The sequence below is a fragment of the Dermacentor albipictus genome, chromosome 8, assembly GCF_038994185.2.
Source record: "Dermacentor albipictus isolate Rhodes 1998 colony chromosome 8, USDA_Dalb.pri_finalv2, whole genome shotgun sequence".
In the NCBI taxonomy this organism is placed as follows: domain Eukaryota; kingdom Metazoa; phylum Arthropoda; class Arachnida; order Ixodida; family Ixodidae; genus Dermacentor; species Dermacentor albipictus.
This window is the reverse complement of record NC_091828.1, coordinates 70,403,667-70,417,682: the sequence shown is the minus strand read 5'-3', so window position 1 is coordinate 70,417,682 and position 14,016 is coordinate 70,403,667. Positions and strand designations below refer to the sequence as shown.

Below are 14,016 nucleotides of genomic sequence, written 5' to 3'. Positions count from 1 at the left end.
ATTAACCATCAATAATTTTGGTAAAGTTACCTGGTAAGAAAATTTTTTGCAACAACCCTTTTGGCACAGTATTCCTTTTTAGCGCAATGGAATAGCATCAGTTTTGTTGAGTCACCAGTACGTTTCGAGAGACGTAATATGGCCACAAAACGTGATAAATGGAAAAGGTCCCTAGGCATCCGAGGAATTTCAGTGTATGTTTCCTTTAGTTTTAAAGGAATAAAAAGGTTGATACATTTACTGACAAGATTTTCGAAGAAACTTGTCAATGTATTAGTATCCCTAGTGGTACTTATTAGTTCAAACTCATAAAGAGAATCGCATACGGCGTCTATTAGGGCCAAAGCATCAGCGCGGTTAAAGTCAGGAAATGTGCGGTACATATGGCGCGATCTAGGGATGGAGCCAGGAATTGAAGTGAACACAGCATTGTGGTCAGATATTCCATCAATAACATCGCATTCGTAACCGGCAATAAAAAGAGATTTAGTAAGAAAGACAAGATCAAGGACTGAAGTTCGCCGAGTGAAATCTTGAACCATCTGATGCAGGCCACAGGACAATGAAATGTGGACTAACTCTTGCCGGATAGCTACTTCGTGTCCACTTACTTTCATAGAACAGCAATGAACACCGGAAGAAGTAGGATCGCCTATCTAGATAGCGTTGGATGAAGAAATATTATGACTATGCAAAAATTCACATAGAATCTGTAATGGTAAAACCAGGCGAACGGTAAACGACATCTATAATCAAAACATATTTTCAAGTTTAACTTTGCACCACAAAGACGCAGTATCAGGTCGTGCAAGGAGCACAGAAAAGTGAAGGTGAGGTTGAAGAAATGGAGCAACACCGCCTCCTCTCTCGAATTTTCTTTCACGCCGAACCACTTTCAAACCAGGGAGGTTGCCACAGAACCATGCACACCATCATGTAACCAGATCTCAGTAACATCGATAATATGCTACGAGTAAGGCCACACCAAGCGAAGAAATTTAGAGAAACTGCTGACAAGGCTTCTTGCATTAACGTTTAAAATGGAAAGTTTATTGCGAGCGCCGTGAATTCAATGGGATTTGGTCCTAGCAAGTGTTTCGGCCGGTTTAGTAGAGCAAGCAGATGAACTGACGAGAGTATTGGATGTGCTATCCCAATCATATCGTACCCTGTTAATAAATACGTGATCAAATCGAAGTTGGACAGATGAACCACTGTCCTTATGAGAGCAGGATGCTTTCCAGAGCTTCTTGCAAATATTGCAGACCTGTGGAGAGAAATTCCTGAAACATAACAGCTAGTGTTCTTTAGTTTATAGCAATTCCTCAGCACCACCCCTTTATCCTGAAAATCAAGGAGCTTCATAACAACGGGACTTGACCGACCTCTGAAGTTATTGCAGAGTCTATAACAACTTTGGATACGCGATCGTGCGTTCTTAAGAGTGTCCTCAAACCACATAGCAACGTTGGAAGAAAGCTTCTTCCAATTCCCGTTAGAGCCCTCACTGAACCGTGTGTAATAATATTGTTTCTACGCGACCTGCTTTCTAAATTGTCGTTTCTGCTAGAGAGAGTTGATATAGAGTTTTTTTTTATTGCTGGATTTGAGTGTGTACGTTGGCGTTTGAATCCTGCTCACCAATAGACGTTGAGGGTGACTCCAGAGAAGATACACGAGCTTGCAAAGTCTCAAGCCTCCTGTTGACCAATGATTGAAACATTTTGATTTCAGCAATATCGAGAACCAGTTCCTTTGGCTGTTTAGGAGTTTGGAGAGGATTTTTGCTTAAGTGATAGTTTAGCATTTAAATTTTACATTATTATTTATACTTCCAAACCTCTTGCATGCACAGAAACAACCCAGAGCTACAATAAATGTAATTTTGACGCCATTATTGACCCTCTGTCATATTTTCTTCACCGACATCTTCACAACTTTGTTGTACATGTCGTTTATGATAAATATGAGATTTTAACATTAAGTTAGAGAAGAAACACACAGATATGTGCCTCTGCGCACCATCTCATATAACCTATAGATACCCATAATATAATCCGAAATTCAAAAGCCAAGCTAACCGAAAGAAACATTTGTTCCTCCTTGCCTTGTATTTCTCAGCAGAAGCTCACTGGAACGCCTACAACAGTGCCGATTGGGTTTACACTGGTGCAACAAACCAGCGAAAAAAAAACTTCCCTAACCATGCCTTAGATGTTGACTAATGATCCTCAAAATTTGCAGCGTAATTAAACCATATGCTTCCACATCCTGTTAGGTTGGCTGATGTTGCTGGGAATTGTATGCCTAATGATGGCTGCCGCTTCATTCTCATAAACGAAATCTTCAATAATTTATTACTGTTTCTAACGCCTCTGTTCGAATTTTCTATCACATGATTCCCTTGCTATGAACTCGGTCAAATGCTAGATTCATGTTCGTATCCTGGAGATGGCTGTAAGGATTTTTCTTAGATGTCCGCATCTAAATGCCGACACTCCTAGGGATTCTATTGGGACATATAGTCTGGAGAAAGCCATGTCAAAGAACGGCCATGAAAGACCGTCGCAACGTCAACCACCAGAAGCGCTCCACAATATCGGATCAAAAGAGTGGTGTCGCTTCAACAAGCAATTGATTTGTTTTACTGTAATCCAGCGAAAAAGACACACTCACCTTATGCCCACCAGTTCAACGTCACCACAACCGCACCGACGGCTATTTTCACCGGGCCGTCGCCAAGCAGCCACTCAGGCTAGTCCCTCACCTCACCAATGACTTGCTATGCAGTACCACTAACTTCCTTCTGGCTGGATCATGCTGTCATGTGTCTTGTTGAAGTAGCAGCCCGTTCTGAATCCGCCACATCAATTCACAGTAGGCAAGGTGTGGGCACTCACTCAGCCCTCCAAGTTTGTATGGCGTGCAAACAGACGCCATACGAAACGCGAAACGCTGAAGTAGGCAATGCTTCCGCGCAAATTTATTACCGAATGGGTGCTGCTACATTTCTGTATGGAAGCTTGGGGATCGCGGTCTGTCATAGCTCTTTAAGAAGATGTAGGCCTTCCTTGGCACTCGAAGAAGGTCGTTTGGTGACAGTCTACCCAAGCAACTCTTTATCAAGCGCCTAACCCTTACGGTTTCAATGGTGTTGGCCCCCACATCAGACTTTAACCGGTCCGCGCTGGTCCCCATTGCATACAAGGTGTGTGTTGCAGCACTACTCAAGGTATAGCTGTATGCTCCAAGTTCTGAGGCACCCAAGGTGTCTTCAATTCGGGAAACGACATTGGTGAGCGCGATAACGATTATACGCCGGCATTAGCAAGACAGATGACAAGAGCGGCCATAACTGTGAGAAAGTATTTTTTTGTTTCTCAAGTTGATATTCCATCTAGTCCAAGTGCTTTAATATTTAACCAGTCAAATCGAGACCAATCATATCGAAAATGGAACGACTCTTTTACACGTGATACGCAGTTCAGTGTGTTGCTGCAGCCATCGTGCCATTTTGATTTCCGAAGCATAGAACAACGCATGAGTGTATAATAGTGTACCCTCTTTACTCGCTTCTAACGCGCCCTCGATTGTATCGCACTCTCGCTTTCCGTGAGCAAAAAAAAAAGTAAAAGGCCGAGACCCGCCCTCGATTGTAACGCGCATCCGTTTGCTGTGACCTAAAAAAAGTTCTTTATAGTACCACGCATTTCTTTCTTTCATACAGAAATACAACTTTTTCTCATTTGAAAAAACAAAACAAATATATACTCCCTATATACTACAGTTGCGAAAAATAGAAAAAGTCCCAGTTTTACCCATAGAGGTGAAGCATCGATTGCGATAGCAATTTAGTAGACAGCTGTATGAAATGTAAGGATAGTCGTAGTTATACCTCAATTAACAGGCATGGGGTCACGCATGCACAAGCAAACTTGAACACGCATCACTCAGTGCCCCGCGGAAACTCTTATCAAAACACTGGAGTGACGAAGTACTGTAGCAGGGGCGAGCAAATTGACCTTTGTGCGGCCTCTCACTTCAACGTGACCTAAGCGACGACAACTCAGCGTGTACGCCTATATGGGTAGACTCAGTCGCCATTGCGCATCGGTTTCAAGATGTGGGTCGCGCAGCCGTGCCATACGCAGCAGCCGCCGGAGTAGAACGCCTCTTCAGTTTGTGCCACTCCCGCACGCAAGTTTCGGGAACTGCGAATGCGCCGTGATGCCGGCCGATTTCCGTCCGCCTCCGCACACATGATCACTTTCCTTTTAATTGGGGCATCGCGTGTCTTCGCAGTCGGCACTTCCATGCTGACAGAGCAAACGTAGAAAATGGGAAGACGAACGCCAGGTACTACAGCGCTTGGAGGAAGCTATGGCAGCTGGGCTTGAAGTGTGTACAAAGCGGCCATGTGGAAGTGGCGATGGCGATGTGGTAATGCAGCTTTAGTGTCGTACTCGATACTAACGCGCACACAAATTTTTGGACGAGTTCTATTGGAAAAAAGATGCGCGTTAGATTCGAGTATATACAGTAGCAAATGCAATTTTAAGCAATAGTTGTGTTGTACTTAATAACAGTAGACTTACGTAGAGTTATCTCTTATACTATGTCCGAAGTACCAAGATTTCAAAACAAAGAAATTACAAACTTATACACCTTGACCAAAATTGCAGATGAAGCTTATACACCTCCACCATACCGCATGTGCATGATTTGAAGCAGCAGCCTCTTAGTGACAATTTCGTATGGGAGGGGTGCCACAGAATGACAGCGTCAAGGAAAGGCAGATACATAGGCATGCTAACTAGTTGAGGTATGATGTTCAAACGGTGAAAGAGACATTTAGGGGTATTTATGGGGTAGCGGCACATGGGAAGGCCAGAAGATGTGGCTTGAAGTAGCTTACCTAGGGACAGGCAGTGTTAGCAGAAATAAAAACGATAGATTTCATTGACTGCATTGGAATCAATATTATTGAGTTCAAAATATCAAACCAGGTGATATTTGTGGGAGATATTAATGCGCACATGGAGAATTTAGACGGATATACTGAGTGCGACGGTTCTCCAGTGCTGGATCTGTGTGATGAACAGAACGTTATAATAGTTAACAGCAAGTGTGAGTGTCATGGACAGGTAAGGTGGCACTGCGTAGACAGTCCGGTATCGATTTTGGCTTAGTCTCCGGAATGGGTTATGAACAGCTAGACCAGCTAGGTAATAGACAAAGATAGAAAATATTGCCTGGGTAGCTATCATAAATGTCTTACCTTAAAATATGGGAGAGATACTAACGCGTAACACAAACCAATAGCAGTGGAAGTATTAAAATGAATGAAAAGCAAGAAGCATATATTGCAAGAAACATAGGAAAGAAAATGGAGGCGTTTTCTACAGTAGTCTGGGAATGTAAGGAACTGGTAGACGTTATGGAGCAAAAGATAAAACAGACATGGCAAAAAAAAATTTTGATTGGAAAGAGGATACCACGTGAGTGGCGGAACAGGAATAAAGCAAGCTATAGAAGAGCATAAGCAGGCAAGTAAGGATGATTGAGAAGCCAAGCAGTTGGCAATAAACGAAGAGAGGTGCTCCTAAGGTACTCCTGAGCTCGTACAAGAAGAAATTAAATGCACAAGTGAATGTTCGGTGCGTATCATTTACAAATGAGGCAAAACCGCACCAAAATGATTCTGAAACCATGTAAGCACTTGGAGTTCAAAATTAACATTGGCAAACGATTATGAGGTAAGAAGACGGCAACGTCTACAAAGGAGACGATGCACTGCGGTACATCACAGACGTTATTAGGGATAACTTCAGCACCAAAGAAAGCATACTTCAGACTCAAACCGATCCAGCAACCACATGAAGTCTGGGGGATCAAAAGTTACCATAAAATGATGTTACTGGAAAAATACAGAAGAAAATCTCCCTAATACCAAGATTGCAGGTCCCTATGAATTCTCAATATAGCTAATCAAAAACTTCAGTCCGAAGAGCAAGGAAATGCTGAATAGTGTGATAGAGCAAGTAATTAGAATAAAGAAAATTCTTTTAGATGACGTGAGAGGAAGATGAACCTGATCTGCCAAGGCAAACTGATAAGGATACGACGAGCTCGTACAGGCCAGTTACAGTAATGCTGGTACTATATAGAATGGCAATGCAGTTTATAAAATTAGAACCGTCAAAGTTGGTTGATAAATAAGATGTACTTTGAGAACTACAGAAATGATTCAGAGCAGGCAGATGCTTAGAGAATAATATATTTGTGCTGAATATCCCCCCTCCTCAATACAAAATAAATTGCAGCGCTAAAGGAAGACAAAAAGTGATGAGGTTGGCAGTAGCACGCAAACGATAAGAAATAAATAACGTAACATCAACAGTTCCATATTTCATATACATATATTCATTTAAAAAAGTCGTACTTTGCGTCGAGTTATTTCTTATACATTTGTACTTATATTCGCTTTCACGGGTTGCCATTTGTACTCCTGTATATCATGAGCATGTATTCGCAACTTTGAATGGTCGTCGGTACGCCTGTAGGGTTTGCCTAGACGAGGTCACGGCCATCTGCGCACGTGCGATTCCGGAACTACGAGGCCAGAACCATTTAGAAATCCTGCTATATTGAAGTTACCCAACACTTCTATAGCGGATAAATCAAAGAAGCTTCTAAGCATGTAGGGCTCTCTCCGCTGTACTTGAGGGCAATAAGGGAGCCTCGCTGCCTTTGGGTTTATCTGGACTGAGCTATGTCGAATGCACGATTGCAATAGTCGGAAGTACAAATCCCTCTATAAGATTTTTTTTTTTTGCTTTGGTGAGTTAGGAATTCACCTCCTCCAGTGCGCAACATCTGCAGGATTGGAGTGACGCCTGACACCGGCAAAAGATGCCGAGAGCAAGTTGGGCAACACTAATCCAGGTACAACCAAATTAGGAAGACCCACGAAGCTTCAACAAGACACTCCCTCAGCAGAACAGCAATTGGCCTCCCTGGTGCAGAATTCGGCCACTGCCTCTCGAATGAATCACTCAATTACGCGATTTCCCCACTCTGCAGAAACTGCAGAGCACCTCACCAGGCGGTAGTCAGATCTTTAATGCAGCGGAGGGTGCTAAGAATATCTGGGTCCGGACAGGTCGCCAATGGAAACTGACCCTTGTAACGTTTACCTCCCCAACCCTCTCGAGTGAGGCTAGCTTAGCTGGACTCTTTGAGTAACTATCAGACATTGTTTGGGATATCATCGGCCTTACTGATATTAGAAGAACTGGTGAGGCTTATACATTGCTGAATAACGGACATGTCCTCTGCTATAGAGGTCTCCCAGATAAGAAGCAATACGGGGTAGGATTTCTAATTCATAAGAACATAGCTGGCAGCATGACGAATTCTAAAACATTATTGAGAGGGTAGCTGTAGTCGTAATCATACTTAATAAAAGGTATAGATTGAAGGTAGTACAAGCCTATACTCTAACATCCAGTCATGATAATGAGGAAGTAGATCAGTTTTATGAAAATGTTGAATTAACGATGAGAAGAGCGCAAACTCAGTATACTGTACAAATAGGCGACGTCAATGCAAAAGTGGAGAAAAGGCAGGCTGGTGAACAAGCAATTGGCAATTACAGTGTCGATTCTAGGAACACTAGGGGAGAAATGCTGGTAGAATTCGCAGGAAGGAAGGAGCTTCGAATAATTAACACGTTTTTAGGAACCGTAGCAACAGAAAGAGGACCTGGAAAAGCCCTAATGGTGAAACAAGAAATGAAATTGACTTCATACTTTCTGCTGATGCCGGCATTGTGCAGGATGTATAAGTGATAGGTAGGGGAAAAGTTCAGTGATGATAGGTTACTAAGGGCTAGGATTCACCTCAATTTGAAGAGAGAAAGAACAAAATTGGCCAAAAAGAAACAGGCCGACCTATAGGCAGTAACGGTAAAAGCAGACAGCTTCAGGCTGGTATTTGCAAACAAATATGCAGCCTTAGAAAAAAGAGATGATGATGACATAGATCTAATGAAGGAAACCGTAACTAGGCTGGCTTCGCAGGCAGCAGTTGAAGTGGGAGGCAAGGCACCAAGCCAACCAGCAGGCAAGCTTTCCCATGTAACAAAATACTTACTAAAGAAACGACAAAGCATGAAAGTGTCCAACTCAAGAGATAAGATAGAATGCGCGGAACTGTCAAAGCTGATCAACAAGGCGAAAATAAGTGATACATGAGAAAGACTGAAAAAGCCGTAAAAAATGAACGCAGCCTGAAATACGTGAGAACGAAACTTGGCATAGGACAAACCAAGATATATGCACTGAAAGATAATAAGGGTAATATCATCAGCGATCTCCAAGCCATAGTAAAAGAAGCCGAAGAATTCTCTACTCACCTGTACAATACCCAGAGGAGTCAGGATACCTCCTTTAGACACAGTGATGAACAGGATACAAAAACTCCTCTTATAACTAGCGATGAGGTCAAAAGGGCATTGCAAGACATGAGGAACAGGGGCAGGAGAAGCTGGGATAACAGTCGATTTATTCAACGATGGAGGAGACATACTGCTTGGAAAACTGGTGGCTCTGCATAAGAAGTGTCTATCGACTGCAAGAGTGCCAAAAAACTTGAAGAATGCAAAGATTATACTAATCCGCAAAAAGGGAGAAGTTAAAGAATTGAAAACTTATAGACCGATTAGTTTACTCACAGTAATATATAAAATGTTTACCAAAATTATCTCCAACAGAACAAGGGCAACCCTGTACTTTAGTAAACCAAGGGAACATGCTGGCTTCAGGATGGGATACTCTACAATGGATCACATCCATGCAATTAATCACGTTATCGAGAAATCCGCAGAGCACAATAAGCCTCCCTATATGGCTTTCATAGATTACGAAAATGCATTTGATTCAGTAGAGATACCAGCAAGGATAAAGGCATTGCGTAATAAACGAGTACAGAACGCTTACATAAATACCCTGGAGAACATGTGCAGAGATTCTAGAGCTACCTTAGTTTTACACAAGGAAAGCAGGAAAATGCCTATAAAGAAAGGTCTCAGACAGGGAGACGCAATCTCCTATGCAGTGCACTGCGTGCTTGGAAGAAGTAGTCAAACTATTAAACTGGGAAGGCTTACGAGTCAGGATCGACGGCGAATATCGCAGCAGCCTTCGGTTTTTTGATGACATTGTTCCAATCAGCAACGATGAAGACGAGTTTCTACAACTGATCGTGGACCTTAACAGAGAGATTGTAAGAGTGGGGTTGAAGGTTAATATGCAGAAGAAACAAAGATAATGAAGAATAGCCGGGCAAAGGAAGAAGAGTTCAGGAACGCAAGTCAGCCTCTAGAGTCTGTGTTTACCTGGATCAATTAATCACAGGAAACTCTGATCATGAGAAGAAAATAAATAGAAGAATAAAAAAACGTTTGGATCGCATACGGTAACCATTATCAGCTCCTGACTGGAAGCTTGCCATTTTAAATGAAAATCAAGGTATACAGTCAGTACATTTTACCAGGGCTGACATATGGGGCAGAGACTTGGAGACTGACAAAAATGCTTGAGAACAAGTTAAGGACCGCGCAAGGAGCGACGGAACGAAGATTGCAAAGTATAACGTTAAGAGACAGAAAGAGAGCGGTTTGTATCAGGGAGCGACGGGTATGGAAGATATTCTAATTTGTATCAAGAGAAATTAAATGGAGCTGGGCAGGTCATGTAAGGCGCCGGCTAGATGACCATTGGACCATTAGGGTTACAGAATGGATACCAAGAGAATGGGAATGCAGTCGAGGACGGCCGAAAACTAGGTGGAACGATGAAATTAGGAAATTTGTGGGCACTAGTCGGAATTGGTTGGCGCAGGGCAGGGTTAATCGGAGATCGCAGGAGAGGCCTTCGTCCTGCAGTGGACATAAAACAGGATGATGATGATGATGATGATGATGATGATGATTTTTTTCTTAGGGATCAAATTCCTTTTATACCTGTTTTGACGGGACAGGGCAGAAAAAATTGTTCAGTTCAGTTCTATTTATTTCCTTAAAGGCCTCCATTTCGGGGGATGGAACAAAATGGGTGAGATTATATTTCGAATAGGAAAGCATACGGCGAAGATTTTTAACATTGAAGATCAGTTACGCGTTCTTAAGCAGTTAAGAAGATAAAGTAGCGATGTAGACGATGTCACAGGATAGGCTGTTCCACTGTGTAGCTGCTCTAGAATATAATGAAGGAAAAAAACGAAGTATTGTGCGACGGTGGACGGGCAAATTGAAATAAATGACGGGTGCGATAGGATCTGTATGCTGCGGCTGTAATATACCATGTTGGATTGACAGAAGAATAAAAAGAAACTTGTGAAAACCAGTGAGGCCAACAATGCGGGTTCCAAGGAAGATGGGCGGTAGTCTGGATTGTGCTTTCAAAGACAAAATACTGACGTCGTATCCATATGACGAATGAATAAATTAAAATGAATTCATGTTTTTTTTTTCTTTTTTTCTCTCTGCGTCGGAAAGAAGTCAAAATCCAGCTTCCCTACATTGACACCCCAGATTCTTCTGCTTTACACTTTCTTATGATATGACCTTTAGAGAATCCACTTGAGCGATTAGTTCAGCCACTTTGATAAACCTCACTTTTTCTTTACAAAATACTTGTGATGCATCGCTTAACTGGAATGTGGTTTAGTAGACGCAGACGATTCGATGTAGACAACAACCTAACTCATTTCAGCAACGTGGCAGTCTTGGCACGTTGGTGTTGCGTATTTAAGCGCCATACAAGCTCAAGGAAACCACGGACGAAAGAAGACACACATAGGCGCCTGGGTGTGTGTGTGTGTGTGTGTGTGTGTGTGTGTGTGTGTGTGTGTGTGTGTGTGTGTGTGTGTGTGTTTGTGTGTGTGTGTGTGCGTGTGTCTGTGTGCGTGTGTGCGTGTGTGCGTGTGTGTGTGTGTGCGTGTGTGTGTGTGTGTGTGTGTGTGTGTGTGTGTGTGCGTGTGTCTGTGTGCGTGTGTCTGTGTGCGTGTGTGTGGTGCGTGTGTGTGTGTGCGTGTGTGTATGTGTGTGTGTGCGTGCGTCTTTTTTCGTCCGTGTTTTGCTCGCGCTTGGTCAGTTCTAGCTAATTTGTTTTATCATTTGGTATATTCAGAGCAAAAATTACAGTTTCTGTTCGCTTTAGGCCTAATAGAACAATCTTGTGTTCGTGTGTGCGCGTACTCTAAGATTTAAGTGCAGTATTAGTAGTATTAGAATTAGTATTAAGAATTAGTATGTCGCTGTATATGTGAATTGCGTGTGCATGTTAGGAGGGAGGATAGGTAGCTTCCATTATTGAGCAATGCGTTGGGATGGTTGCTTCAGATGTTAGCTATCTTGCCTTTCCTCTGCAGTTAGGAAACCACGACAAAATAAGTAGGCGCATTGGAATTATTACATAGATGCACACGTTATTCAAGAGAGTGCAATGCGAGTAATGTAGCGTTGACACAAAAATTAAAAACAGATTATTGTGTTTTACATGCCGGAACCACGATGCGAACATGAGGCACGCCGTTCACACCTAACTAATTACATAAGTGTTTTTGAATTTCGCGCCCATCTAAATTCGGCCGTGGTCGACGGGATTTGATTCCGCGAGCTAGTGCTTAGCAGCACAATACGAAAGTCACTAAGCAGCCATGGCGGTTTCTCAAAAAAGAACAACAGTATTCCTGCAAACAAAACAACATAAACGCAAAAAAACTGCATCCAGCATGCGGAGTTTATACGCCGCACATTATGCTAACTTTCAGTTGAAAAATCCGCTTAATTGAGCTCTACAACTATAGGATAGCGGTGACGCAAAATAGTTACAATATAGCGTAGCTATGCGATAGCAAATGTTCTAATTTTCACATTTTTGTAAGATAACCACAACTCATATTATTTCGAATACAAAGAGGACAGAAATACTCATGAATGCTCACAAGAAGGATCACAGCTCAGTCAGCCCCGCAGTAACGGTTTTCCTCTGATTAAGTGTCAACTTCGTGTACAATATAGTGCGCCTGGTGGCAGGTTATATATCTAAGCTCCTACCTTCAGGCTGACACGGAGAAGAATTACGGCATAATTCATATCGGTCACATTTAAATTTCGTATACATACTAATGTCGAGTAAAGTCAGTGAGCATTTTTGAAATTATTTCTGCAGCTACGAACGGACGTGGAGCCGATAATGCCAACAGAGTTTTTTTATTCCTGTTCTTCAGAAGGTTCAGAGATACGCACAAGACCTATCGCTCAGAATTTAAGAAGTCACTGCTATATTGTGTAGTGACGCACGTTAAGAGCAAGTATGATATTCGGCTCACATTTCATATATGAAAAATTCAATTCGGGAAAATGCCAATACCAGGTTGGCACATCGGGAAAGTGATGCTTTCGTCATTAATTAACGATCACCGACACTTCGAATACGATTTGTAGGTACAAATATTCGACTAGTAATAGTATATACATTCAGCCCTAGTAAAAAGCGTTGTTCTTACAATAAAATGGCTTATAGTATCCCAGCGTTTTTTTCCTCGCGCTACTACTATTCTTTCTGATCACCGGTGTATTCCAGCGCCCCCGAAGTAGCTCGGCTATTAAAACACTATACTAATGCGCATGAAATAATGGGTTCCATTCGCAATTTTCGCGGCCGTGTTTATATGAATGGTGGAGTGCTCTGTGCATTGAGCGAAAAGAAACGAGCCACAAGTTCTCACAAATATTACCAAGATTACAGTAAGGCTTGTGGCCCACAGAAACCGGCAACCCCTGAATGTCCCTGCTATCGGAGCTTTCGTGGTCGAAAAAAATATATATATGCAGATAAATACACATATTGGATTTTATGTGAAGGTACGCAACTGTGAAGCAGGTAAATAAATGCCAGGTAACTGACGGTGATGCGTGCAATGTTTCTCGTTTTAGGCTACGCAACGTATAACTACATGGGACGGTCATATTTATGGCCAAGAAAGAGCCAAAGGCGACCCTCCGACATGCATATTTCACGCACTAAATGGAATGAATAACTATGCTGACGTGGCAACAAAAACACAGCGAAGATAGAGTGACGACAACGTAAAGGCATGATAGAGAGTGTCTGGCGATTCATAGAAAGACCACAATCACCTAAAGAAGAAAAGATGATGACCCGAGGGTATGACAGCAATGTCTTGACGAAAATTGCAGGGCGGAAGCGTCATGGCGCTGGCTGCGTGGTGACGCTAGAATAAAGACAACGAAGCCACCACGAAAGCAAGATTTAAAGTTTATGCCAAGTGAGGCAATAACAACAATGGAATACAGACATGAGATCGTGTCGAACAATGATTACAACGGCATATGACAACAAAATAACAACAGTGGACGGATGACGACAGCGTGACGACAATGGATTGAGGACTATGTTACGATGAGAACGGCATGGTGTAACGACAATGTGATGAAGATGCTGGAGCGACGCATTTAGATAGACCGGCATTAGGGCGATAAGGTGAGGACGACAGCATGATTGCAATGGAACAACCACATTGTCCTGAGGATCGCTGATGATGGCACTACGACGACGATGGAATCGTGAAGGACCATTGCCAAGAGAATGATGGCGACGAGAACAGCATGGAAGTTCTGGAATGTTGACGACTTTATGCTGACGTTGTTACAATAACAGCATGGTGGCCCCAAGATGTTCTAATAACAAACTGTATCACGACGACAGTATGATGACCTCGCATGATAGCACACAAGTCTCGACAATCAAACAAAAAGCAATGGCGTGATGACGACTGTGTGACGATTTAGAATGACGAACAAAGAATGATGGCACTGGAATGAAAATTACAATATAACAATGGCGGCAAGAACACATTGGAATGATAATGCCGAAATGACGACCCCGGTATGACGTCAATAGTGTGGCAACGATGGCGTAATAATGA

The 14,016-nt window shown here is 42.5% G+C and overlaps 1 protein-coding gene across 1 annotated transcript in view; it reads right to left on the bottom strand.

The window, feature by feature from the left end:
- Window positions 1-12,128, bottom strand: part of LOC139048813 (uncharacterized) — a 42,425-nt gene extending 30,297 nt beyond the window's left edge. Inside the window, exon 1 of the mRNA XM_070523584.1 lies at window positions 12,010-12,128. The gene's annotated coding sequence lies outside the window, so the exon portion shown is untranslated. The remainder of the gene's footprint in view (window positions 1-12,009) is intronic.
- Window positions 12,129-14,016: the final 1,888 nt, after the last annotated feature.